This window comes from Pogona vitticeps, chromosome 3, assembly GCF_051106095.1.
Source record: "Pogona vitticeps strain Pit_001003342236 chromosome 3, PviZW2.1, whole genome shotgun sequence".
NCBI lineage: Eukaryota > Metazoa > Chordata > Lepidosauria > Squamata > Agamidae > Pogona > Pogona vitticeps.
Window position 1 is genome coordinate 40,671,487 of NC_135785.1, and position 12,079 is coordinate 40,683,565.

Consider the following 12,079-nt stretch of genomic DNA (forward strand, 5'->3'; position numbering starts at 1 on the left):
AGACCTCTCCTTCAATACTGGGTTACTGTTATATAGTCATTGTTCACTCTTTCTTTATTCCCTTCCCTGGGAATAATGACTTCTGCACCATAACACATGTAAGCACCACCTTCCCTTACATTGTGGATGATAGAACTCATATTATCCCCAGCTAACCTGGTCAATGACTATAGAGTGATTTGACAATGTTTTAATCCAACTAAAAATTCTCTTCCTTTTGGGTTTTCTTATTCCCCCTGTTTCTTTGGTAGTGCTTCTTTCTTATTTTCTCATCGTCTCCCCACCAAAGCTACCTTATAAGCACGGCTTTTCTGAGAACAAAAAATACAGGAGTGCACCCAAGACAAAGATTTTTATTCATTCCATTCTCTCAGCTAATGAACTTAACCTATAAAAAGGAAAGAAATTATTGTCATTCAAAACAGAAGAAACAGTTTAATGAACTCACTTCATTGCTGATTACAGTATAGACTGTAGTTAACCTCCAAGAGCTGATTACAGGTACATTTCATGTACAGAGTAGATTTTTCTTTAATTGTATGAATTTGCCCCAGTCATTAATCATATTATATTTAGAACAATTGGAGGTAAGGTAATTTAGCATACGCCTACACTATATAGCAGATGAAAAGGCCAAGCAATCTTTAAAAATATTAACAAGAAAATGGAAGTTTTATTGTACATAGTTAAAGCAATATTAAACTCAGAAAGATGTGCTAAATATTCACCAGACAAAAATCTTTGCTGATGTGAGCATACAGTGAAGTTGTCATCTGCACAGTAAAAGCCAGTAAATACAAAGGTCAGCAAATTCAAGGGTGCTAGTACAAAGATTCTGAAAGGTATACAGCATGGAGATTAGCTGGATTCTTTGCTCTCAGTTGGGTTGGCTGTTTGAAGGACCAGTCACTATAAAGGGGATACCACCATAGTAGTAATAGTAGTAGCAGAACGACAACAACTTTGAACCACAGGTTTATTTGCCAGCAGTGCCTTCCAGGGTGGCTCCTGCCACATTAAACTAGCAGCTGGTGAGCACATCAGTAGGTCCAAAGTGGTGTGTCTAGAACTACAATTGGAAATGTGAGGCTTGCACAAGCCCTGCAGAGGATGACCAGACTGGATCCAGCAGGCCAGACCATTGCCCTTCAAATGGCAGAACAGACTTTTCCACATGCAGCTGTCCGACAGAAAGAGAAGAAGCTCATGCCTCCCCAGAGCCAAAGGAGGAAGGATGTGGGAATAAAGTGAGAGAGCCCTAGCAGATGGGGGTAAGAAGGAGAGAGGGCCAGAGGATGAGACAAACCAGTGGGAGGTTGTGTAGGCCAGCACAGAGTGTGAGACTTGCCAAGTGGAGCCAACAGTTGAGGCAGAGGTCTTGGGAACAGATGCTCGCTGGCAGAGGGTTGAATGTAAGTAACTGGTGAGTGGGTCCATCTCTGCGTGCCACCTCTGGGGATGGAATGGGTCTCATATGCTGAGAAAATGGAGAAGCTGTCCTACTGGGGAGAATGCAACTAGTGCAAGAGAAGAATACATGGGAGAGCAAATGGCTAAAGCAGCAAGGACAACGTTCAGATCCCTGCCACCTCCGTTCACTTCATACCCAATGGCTACAACTCAATAGCCCAGAGGTGGACACCACCATGCGGTGCCACATTATGCTGGCAATAAACCACTCCTGCTGTGGCATGCCCTGCCTTGCACACCTCTGGGGAGTTCTGAACCTGCTGGAAAAGGAAGGGTCTCCCATGGTTGGCCAGAAAAGATATGCATTCCCCTTCATAGACTGCTGCCTTATTGTGTCGAAGGGCTTGACCAACATGAATTTGACCCAACTTGGGGAGGCAGTGGAAAACAGGAGGGCCTGGCGTGCTTTGGTCCATGGGGTCACGAAGAGTCGGACATGACTAAATGACTAAACAACAACAAACATATGCATTCAGAGGTGCCACTTAAAGCCAAGAAGGCTCAACAGTCATGGCAATAAAGGGCTTCACCTTGATGGAGTAAGAAGCAAATATATTTTATTTTATTTAAAATATTTTTACCCACCATTCCAAGAAAGGGCTCAAGACACTTTACATTATTTAAGGGCAAAGGCTTTCTTCTTGAGGCATGGTTTTCTTAGTAACTACTTAGCTGCCTAAGGGGAAGGTGCTCATCTTTCCCCCTCCTTCCAGTTTTTATATTGTTTAATTTAACATTGTAAACCACCTTGTGTCCTCTTGCAGAGAAAGGCGAGGTATCAATCTTTTAAAGGCAGGCAGGGAGGGAGGATAATAGATAATAGACAAATAAACCAAACCATGATCAACCAAACAAACCATAGTTAGTATTAACCTCAATCTGTGAGGTACACAAGAAATAACAAGCCGCAATTAATCAAAACTGGAAGTAAAAGTCCCATATTCCTCCTTGTAGCTATGCTAAAGAAGAGAACGGTGTGCAAGTGCAAACCCTTTGGTTTAGCCCAATGGATGGGAAGTCCTAGGAAGGGCTGTGAATCAACTCCCCTATAAGTGCCATTGACTCGATGGACCTACTCTAGTTGTGACTTACTACTGGATTTCAGCCATTAGATCGCGTTGGATGGAGTAAACTACAAGCAGTAAAAGATTATAGGCTTAAAAAATGCTTGTTAACCTTGAAAGTACCATGTGTTGTTTTTGCTCTAACAGACCAAAATGGTTACCTGTCCCCTCTAAGAAAACTGTACAAATAATCATTAAATATATTCGCGAAGGCTTTCACGGCCGGGATCTAATAGTTGTTGTGGGTTTTTTGGGCTTTTTGGCCGTGTTTTGAAAGTTGTTCTTCCTAACGTTTCGTCAGTCTCTGTGGCTGGCATCTTCAGAGGACAGCACTCTGTGCTCTGGTGCAGTTGACTCCCAAGCCAACTACACCAGAGCACAGAGTGCTATCCTCTGAAGATGCCGGCCACAGAGACTGGTGAAACGTTAGGAAAAACAACCTTCAGAACACAGCCAAAGAGTCCGAAAAACCCACAACAACCAATCATTAAATATGTTTCTTTTAGAAAGAAGCAAATAATAAGTAATAATAAGGGTATTCAAACTACATTTTTCATTCTTTTTAAAAGAAAGGTTGTTGTGCAGAGAAACTACTATGATAATAACAGAAAAGGAACCGTATATTTGGGATTGCTAAACGAAAGAATGACATAAAAACAAATCCAAGTAAAATTAAAGAATTCTGAGATATTCTCACCATGTACAGACTATATATGCCACCTAGTGTCAGAACTATGCATTTTTTTCAGCATGTGGAAAAACTAGTATGGTATCTCTAAATGTTACATGGGTTCGGTCAAATACAAGGCAGTTTTTGCTCTCTGCTGGCATGTGTGGCCACAAACAGCACCCAAAATTAAAGAACAGACATTAAATATTTTAATGTTCAATAATTTAACAAGAAAAGTGGGTTTAAAGACTTGAATCAATATATAGTTGAAGCTAGAGTTAACCCATTGAATCTATGGGATTTGCAAAAGTGTTAATTCAGCTACCAATTGGATTTAGGCTTCAGCCTTTAACTGTAACCACTTTCAGGAATAAATTGTGATCATCCATTTAGGAATACAGAGCATCCATAGATGTTTAATCTGTTAGCGATAAAGTTGAAATTCTGTTTGTGTGTTTGGAAACAGAAGTGAGCAAAGAGAAAGCCGGAAACCACAACTCTGGCAGAAAACAAGTGGGAGCTGCTTCTCTTAATGCTACTGTGCTTCCATTGCAGTACTTTACAGCTTGCTATAAACTTCCTTGTTTGCAGCAATCTATCATTTATTCTGAATGCTTTCCAACCATACTTAGTTTTTTTTTTACAAATTTGCGTAGACCTCTAGCTTTAATTTCAATCCTGAATGGAACTTGATAGGTCCCTGTTGAAGTGTTGTTGAACTATTTCTTTCTTGGCTGGTATTCAATAGAAATAATAAGTGTCATAAGAGTTAAGGAAATAATCAGTTAACATAAGATTGTCACTGATATTTTCAGCATCCACTTGCATGCATGAGAAAACAATTCTATACAATTTGCTAACATTGTATGATTTCAATTACTGCAACTCCTGTCTTGTTACACAGACTGTTTAAAATCAGAAGCACCGGATGGGTTGCTTACATCTTTGGATAAATTAGTTGCTTTTATCAGTCCTTATCTGTCTGCTCTGTACATTTGCTTTGCTTCACAAAAGGAAAGGATATTGGTTATGTACAGGAGAGTTGTTCATAAAATCAATGAAAAAATCATTCCATGTCTTACTCTTGTGCTAAAAATGAGAAATCTTGTGGAGGTCAGTGATTCTTCAACACATTGCATCAATGTATCAAGACAATCTGTCCGGTCAAGAAGAAGTAATTTTTGCAAATATTCATTACATATCTGATAGAGAATGACAGTCTAACAACAAGAGCCTACTTGAGAACTCTCCACATGTTCAGGTTCCAGACCACGTGGAGAACTTTTATATCTAATGGAGGTTTTCCTTTTCAGCCTATCATTTTCTATGTGACAAAAATCACAACAGAGGAGACGGAGCTCATGTTTTTCTCTTCATATATTCAGGTCATCCCTATTATTAATACAGGAAAGAGGCACATCAGGACCTGTTTGTAAGACTCCAAGATCTTAATGCTTAGCCACATTCATGGATTAAATCAGTCATAGGGCTCTCTGTGGCCTTTAGTAAATGAAAAATGCTTACTATACATCAATAACCAACCCCATCCCCCTCTTTTAGATGTGGATCAGCAATGAAATTGCACTTTTTATTATTGTTGATGTTCTTGCAGGGGGAAAATGTAATTTTTAAAGCAATAGCTGAAATAAAATACCATTAAAATATTTATTTACATATGATTTGAAAAGTTCCAATTGGCAGCACATTAGCAAAGCAGTAACAAAAGCCTAAATGTAGGTTATCTCATTGTTCACTGTAGTGAGTAAATTATTTGTTAACCTGCTCTTAGCAAAGAGACTCACACTGTTATACTAACATCAGCATTGTGCAATGAGCATTTTCCTGATTGCTTGGTGATTGCTAATTGTTTGACCCACAATACATAGTTACAATGCCAGCAGGAGGAGCCGGAAAGATGCACCAATAACTGATTTTAACCTTTCCAACACGAACATTAAACAGGTATTACAGTTTCTGGAGAATGAAATTATTTTTAAAACACTCACTGCCACCCCTACACTGCTGACAGAGCTACTTTCCACCTGAAGGAGTGTAGCCAAAATCAATGCTTAATACAAGGCATGCTTAATGAGAAATCTTGTGGCTTACAGTCACACACTAGGTTTTCTAAAAGCTTCTCTTGACAGGCTATTTAAATTACCCTGACCTTAAAGCAAATTTTCACATTAGGACTTTCATGAACACAGTGCATCAAGATCCCATCTGTGAGCTGGTGAAACAAAAATCATTAGATGCAGTTGAATGCAACTTAGCTACACAGATCAGGCTGTTATAACACACTTGATCACTGACTGTGTAATGGTCATAAAACACATTGGTAAGTGTTCAAATTCAGTTCATTTAAAATGATGAAACAAATTCTTGAAAGCAGGGTCACATCCCCAGCTGCTGCAAATTGTGGCCAATCATGCTAGCTTAACCCATCTGAGGCCATTCTCCCAGTAAAAACAAAGCTTAGAAATGTCACTTTTTGGACTACAACTCCCAGAAACCACAACTTTCAAGATCTGAATAAGATAAATAGAGCTTCTCTTGTGCTATTTCTTATGAATTTTAAGTCTTTTATATGGATTTGAAGTCCTAGCTGAGGCAAATTTTTACAAGCCTGTCTTTTTCTTTCTTCCCTTCATTATGTTTGGATGTCAGGAAAAGACTCAAATTGGGTCTTCATCTATGCAGAAACCTACATCAGTTTCTTTGATGTCTGAAGGTTACCCACTCATGCACCGCCAGTGGCATTAATCTTATCTATTTAACAAATGTACAATGAGCAAAAATACTACCACTCTGCTAATAAGGCACATTTAATACAGCACATATTAAATGTTCAAAGCAGTTCACATCATCGTCGTCGTTTAGTCATTTAGTCATGTCTGACTCTTCGTGACCCCATGGACGCCAGGCCCTCCTATCTTCCACTGCTTCCCGTAGTTGTGTCAAATTCATGTTGGTTGCTTCACAGACACTGTCCAGCCATCTCATTCTCTGTCATCCCCTTCTCCTCTTGCCATCACACTTTCCTAACATCAAAGTCTTTTCCAAGGAGTCTTCTCTTCTCATGAGATCGCCAAAGTACTGGAGCCTCAGCTTCAGGATCTGTCCTTCCAGTGAACACTCAGGGTTGATTTCCTTTAGAATTGATAGATTTGTTCTCCTTGCAGTTCAGGGGACTCTCAAGAGCCTCCTCCAGCACCACAATTCAAAGGCATCAATTCTTTGGCGGTCTGCTTTCTTTATGGTCCAGCTCTCACTTCCATACATCACGACAGGAAAAACCATAGCTTTGACTACTCAGACTTTTATTGGCAAGGTGATGTCTCTGCCTTTTAAGATGCTGTCAAGGTTTGTCATCACTTTCCTCCCAAGAAGCAGGGAGGCTGCTGTCTCCATCTGCAGTGATCATGGAGTCCAAGAAAATAAAATCTGTCACTGCCTCCATATCTTCCCCTTCTATTTCCCAGGAGGTGATGGGACCAGTGGCCATGATCTTAGTTTTTTTTGATATTGAGTTTCAGGCCGTTTTTTTGCACTCTCCTCTTTCACCCTCATTACAAGGTTCTTTAAACCCTCCTCACTTTCTGCCATCAGAGTGGTATCATCTGCATATCTGAGATTGTTGATATTTCTTCCGGCAATCTTAATTCCGGCTTGGGATTCCTCCAGTCCAGCCTTCCGCATGATGTATTCTGCATAGAAGTTAAATAAGCCTGGGGACAATATACAGCCTTGTCATACTCCTTTCCCAATTTTGAACCAATCAGTTGTTCCATATCCAGTTCTAACTGTTGCTTCCTGTCCCACATATAGGTTTCTCAGGCAATGCCACTCCAGTATCTTTGCCAAGAATGCCCCATGATCAGAAACAAAAGTTCACATACATTACCACAAAATACATATAATGCCCTTGTAAGGCATTATAAACAGTATTATTACTCCAATGCAGCAGGTTTCACAGATGGTGGCTTGATTACACAGGCTACAGTTCAGACCATTTATACTATCCGGGCTCTGGACTAAAGGGCCTCTTGATAAACTACAACTTCCCAGAGGAACCTTGTGGGGCACTGCGGAGGGTGATGGAAAGGCCAGGAATGCCCATGAGCACGTTGTGCTTGTTTGAGGAGATGAAGGAGGTGGGTCCCGAGTTCCTTGCTGCCCTGTGTCTGTGAATAAGGTTTTCCCTCTGTCATGTACATGACAAACGTGCTGAAGCAGTGATCTAATCTAGTTCATCAGGAGTCAGCAACTGAATCGTGGACCTAATCCAGCAGAAGAAATGTCAGATGCCAATGGCTTAGTCCTTGCAACAAGTGCTGATTTCCAAGACAGCTGTAAATAGAAGCTGTATGCTACAGTATCTCCAGCATACTGTTGCCCTCAACCAAAATGCAGAAAACATTTCAGCTGACATATAGGACATCATCAATGTTGAATCGCACCTGTATATTTCAGTGTTTGAAAGAACAATTCTCCTTGCTTCATAGCAGATAGAAGATGGTGCCCATGCCTCTGAGAGTCCAACACAAACATCTGCATGCATCTGTTAGTCTCCTTGTGTCCAAGGAACAGGAACTTTTGGGCAAGGCATCATCCCAGCCAGACAACCCTCACAATCACAATAACGAACTAAAGAGAGAATATCCTGCCACATCACCTGATAATGTAGCTTACGGAGCCCCTATACAACCAGATACTGTAGAGCTTGGTTCCTTACAAGAGGAGTCAATTAGTCTTGTACAAAGATTCAAGAAAACTTTTAAACAGTACAGCAAAGTTCTGGTCTCTGTGCACCTTGTAACTTCTACCCTATGATTTGGAACCTTTTACTATGCAACTTTAAAAGGAGTAAATGTCGTTCCTTTCCTCGAATTCATAATGCCTGAAAGCGTTCTGAATATCCTAAAGAATTATTGTTCAAACACCCAAATTAGTCAAAAACAAAACTGAGCAGGTCTATGAAACAATGTTCACTTACCTGTCATTGGAGACTTATGGCCAAATGTGGGTGTAAATGGAGAGATAACAAAATGTTAGCTAGTTGAGTGGGAGCTTACAGCAAATTTCATGGTGGCACTCACAGTCCTTCTGTATCACGGGTATTGATCCACATTATCTGAAATTAAACTCTAAAGAAAGCAAGCGAGGAAGTCTCCCATCCATATCTCACTGGTTTTATTAATGTGCTGGATGGCTTTAGTCAGGCCAAGATATCTCAGTTCTATTAGAATCTTCTGCAGCAGAGGAATAATCAATAGGATTTATTTTCATGTAAATCAAAGCTGGAATACGAAGAGCAGGGATATACATCACACTTCTCCTCAAATTATCACAGAAAGGGGAAGGCTGTGATGACCTCTTGAGGGACAGTGCCAGCTAACAACTATGTTGGAGACCATGTCACATAATGAGTAAGTTATCCCAGTCATGGTTAGATGAGGTAACAGACTTTGGCTCCATCTCCCAATAGATAAAAACTTGACCCAACAGGAGATTTGGGGGCGGAAAGTTGGGACAATGTTATAAAATGCCCCATCCCACATTTTCTAGCCTCACTGGGCAGCTCCAAGTCATATGGGCCTTCTGCTGGTAGGCAAAGAGCTTTTCACTCAAGCAGGCCTTTGGTAATTAAGAGATTTTAATCACGTGCTGTTCTCTCTCTATCGCTCTCTTTAAAAGGCAGACTAATTTTAGCACTTTAATGAAGTGATTTCAAAGTCTTTTAATTTCAACTGTTTTAATAACACAATAAATTTAATTATATTTTAATGCTCATAATTTTATTCTATTTTCATTTTCTGTTGCTTTTAACTGTATGGTAGGCCACATTGGGTCCCAGGCAAAGAACTCTTGAGATAAAGGCAGCCTATAAAAATATAAATAAATAATAAAGAGAAGCCAGGTTGGCCTCCTCCTTCTTGTCCTTTCATTTTCAGGGAAATTCTTTCCTTTTCAGACAGGCTTTTAAGCAACACATGCGGGGTCAAGAGAATGCTGTATTTATGGTATTTAGATATTTTTAAAAATATTTTTAATGTTTTTAACATTGTTTTAATCTTGATTGTTTCTTTAAATATATATTTAATAGTATTTTAAACTTATTATTGTAGAGTTTTAAAAGTTTTGAGCTGCCTTGGCCACCTATGGGGAGAAAGTGGCATATACGGTTGTTGTTGTTTAGTCGTTAAGTCATGACTCTTTGTGACCCCATGGACCAGAGCACACCAGGCCCTCCTGTCTTCCACTGCCTCCCGAAGTTGGGTCAAATTCATTCTGGTAGCTTTGATGACATTGTCCAACCACCTCATCCTCTGTTGTCCCCTTCTCCTCTTGCCCTCACTCTTTTCCAACATCAGGGTCCTTTCCAGGGAGTCTTCTCTTCTCATGAGATGGCCAAAGTACTGGAGCCTCAGCTTCAGCATCTGTCCTTCCAGTGAGCACTCAGGGTTGATTTCCTTCAGAATGGATAGGTTTGTTCTCCTTGCAGTCCAGGGGATTCTCAAGAGTCTCCTCCAGCACCACAATTCAAAAGCATCAATTCTTCGGGGGTCAGCCTTGGTCCAGCTTTCACTTCTGTACATCACTACTGGAAAAACCATAGCTTTGACTATGCGGACCTTTGTCGGAGAGGTGATGTCTCTGCTTTTTAAGATGCTGTCTAGGTTTGTCATCACTTTCCTCCGAAGAAGCAGGTGTCTTTTAATTTTGTGGCTGTTGTCACCATCTGCAGTGATCATGGAGCCCAAGAAAGTAAAATCTGTCACCGGCTCCATATCTTCCCCTTCTATTTGCCAGGAGGTGATGGGACCAGTGGTCATGATCTTAGTTTTTTTGATGTTGAGTTTCAGACCATTTTTTGCACTTTCCTGTTTCACCCTCATTAAGAGGTGCTTTCGCTCCTCTTCACTTTCTGCCATCAGAGTGGTATCATCTGCATATCTGAGGTTGTTGATGTTTCTTCTGGCAATCTTAATTCTGGTTTGGGATTCATCCAATTCAGCCTTTTGCATGATGTATTTTGCATATAAATTAAACAAGCAGGGGAGGCAATACACAGCCTTGTCATACTCCTTCCCCAATTTTGAACCAATCAGTTGTTCCATATCCAGTTCTAACTGTTGCTTCCCGTCCCACATACAGATTTCTCAGGAGATAGATAAGGTGGTCAGGCACTCCCATTTCTTTAAGGACTTGCCATAGGTTGCTGTGGTCCACATAGTCAAAGGCTTTTGCATAGTCAATGAAGCAGAAGTAGATGTTTTCCTGGAACTCTCTGGCTTTCTCCTTAATCCAGTGCATGTTAGCAATTTGGTCTCTAGTTCCTCTGCCCCTTCAAAATCCAGCTTGTACTTCTGGGAGTTCTGGGAGCACTGCCCTTCTTTAGGATTGGGATGTAAACTGATCTTTTCCAATCCTCTGGCCACTGCTGAATTTTCCAAACTTGCTGGCATATTGAGTGTAGCACCTTAAAAGCGTCATCTTTTAAGATTTTAAATAGTTCAACTGGAATGCCATCACCTCCACTGGCCTTGTTGTTAGCCAGGCTTTCTAAGGCCCAGTTGACTTTACTCTCCAGGATGTCTGGCTCAAGGTCAGCAACCACACTACAGTATCTGGGTTGTCCAGATCTTTCTGGTATAATTCTTCTGCGTATTCTTGCCAGCTCTTGATTTCTTCTGCTTCTGTTAGGTTCCTAACATTTGTCCTTTATCATGTCCATCTTTGCACAAACATTTCCTTTAATATCTCCAATTTTCTTGAACAGATCTCTGGTTTTTCCCTTTCTATCATTTTCCTCTATATCTTTGCACTGTTCATTTAAGAAGGCCCTCTTGTCTCTCCTTGCTATTCTTTGGAAGTCTGCATTCAATTTTCTGTAATTTTCTTTATCTCCCTTGCATTTTGTTTCCCTTCTCTTCTCTGCTATTTGTAAGGCCTCGTTGGACAGCCACTTTGCTTTCTTGCATTTCCTTTTCTTTGGGATGGTTTTTGTTGCTGCCTCCTGTACAATATTACGAGCCTCTATCCAAAGTTCTTTAGGCACTCTGTCCACCAAATCTAGTTCCTTAAATCTGTTCTTCACTTCCACTGTGTATTCATAAGGGATTTGGTTTCAATTATACCTGACTATCCCAGTGATTTTTCCTACTTTCTTCTGTTTAAGCTTGAATTTTGCTATAAGAAGCTGATGATCAGAGCCACAATCAGCTCCAGGTCTTGTTTTTGCTGACTGTATAGAGCTTCTCCATCTTTGGCTGCAGAGAATCTAATCAATCTGATTTAGGTATTGCCCATTTGGTGATCTCCATGTATAGAGTTGCCTCTTGTGTTGCTGGAAAAAAGTGTTTGTGATGACCAGCTTGTTTTCTTGAGAAAACTCTATTAGTCTTTGCCCTGCTTTGTTTTGAAATCCAAGGCCAAACGTACCTGTTGTTTCATTTATCTCTCTCGACTCCCTACTTTAGCATCTCAGTCCCCTATAATGAGAAGAACATCTTTCTTTGGTGTCAATTCTAGAAGGTGTTTTTAGTCTTCATAGAACTGGTCAATTTCTGCCTCTTCAGGTTTGGTGGTTGTTGCATAAACCTGGAGTAGTTTTTTTAAAAGTGCATTTGAAGTCCTTCCAGTCAATACAGAAAAAGGCCCACTTAAAATGAATTTTATAACGTTTAGACAAGGAAATACTTTTAGGTCAGTCCCATCACTGTAAACAGCTGAAATACTGTACTTCCAAAATTCCTTTCAGCTACAAGGGGAAAAACCAAATGGAACAAACAAACAAAACAACAAGAAATAATGTTTTTTTTTAAAAAGCCACAATTCCCTCTTTGAACAAATAATTCAATCTCTCTTCACC

General features: G+C 40.3%; 1 pseudogene; it reads left to right on the forward strand.

Moving 5' to 3' along the window:
* Positions 1-1,110: 1,110 nt before the first annotated feature.
* Positions 1,111-8,172, forward strand: LOC110078713 (protein FAM210A-like; annotated as a pseudogene).
* Positions 8,173-12,079: the final 3,907 nt, after the last annotated feature.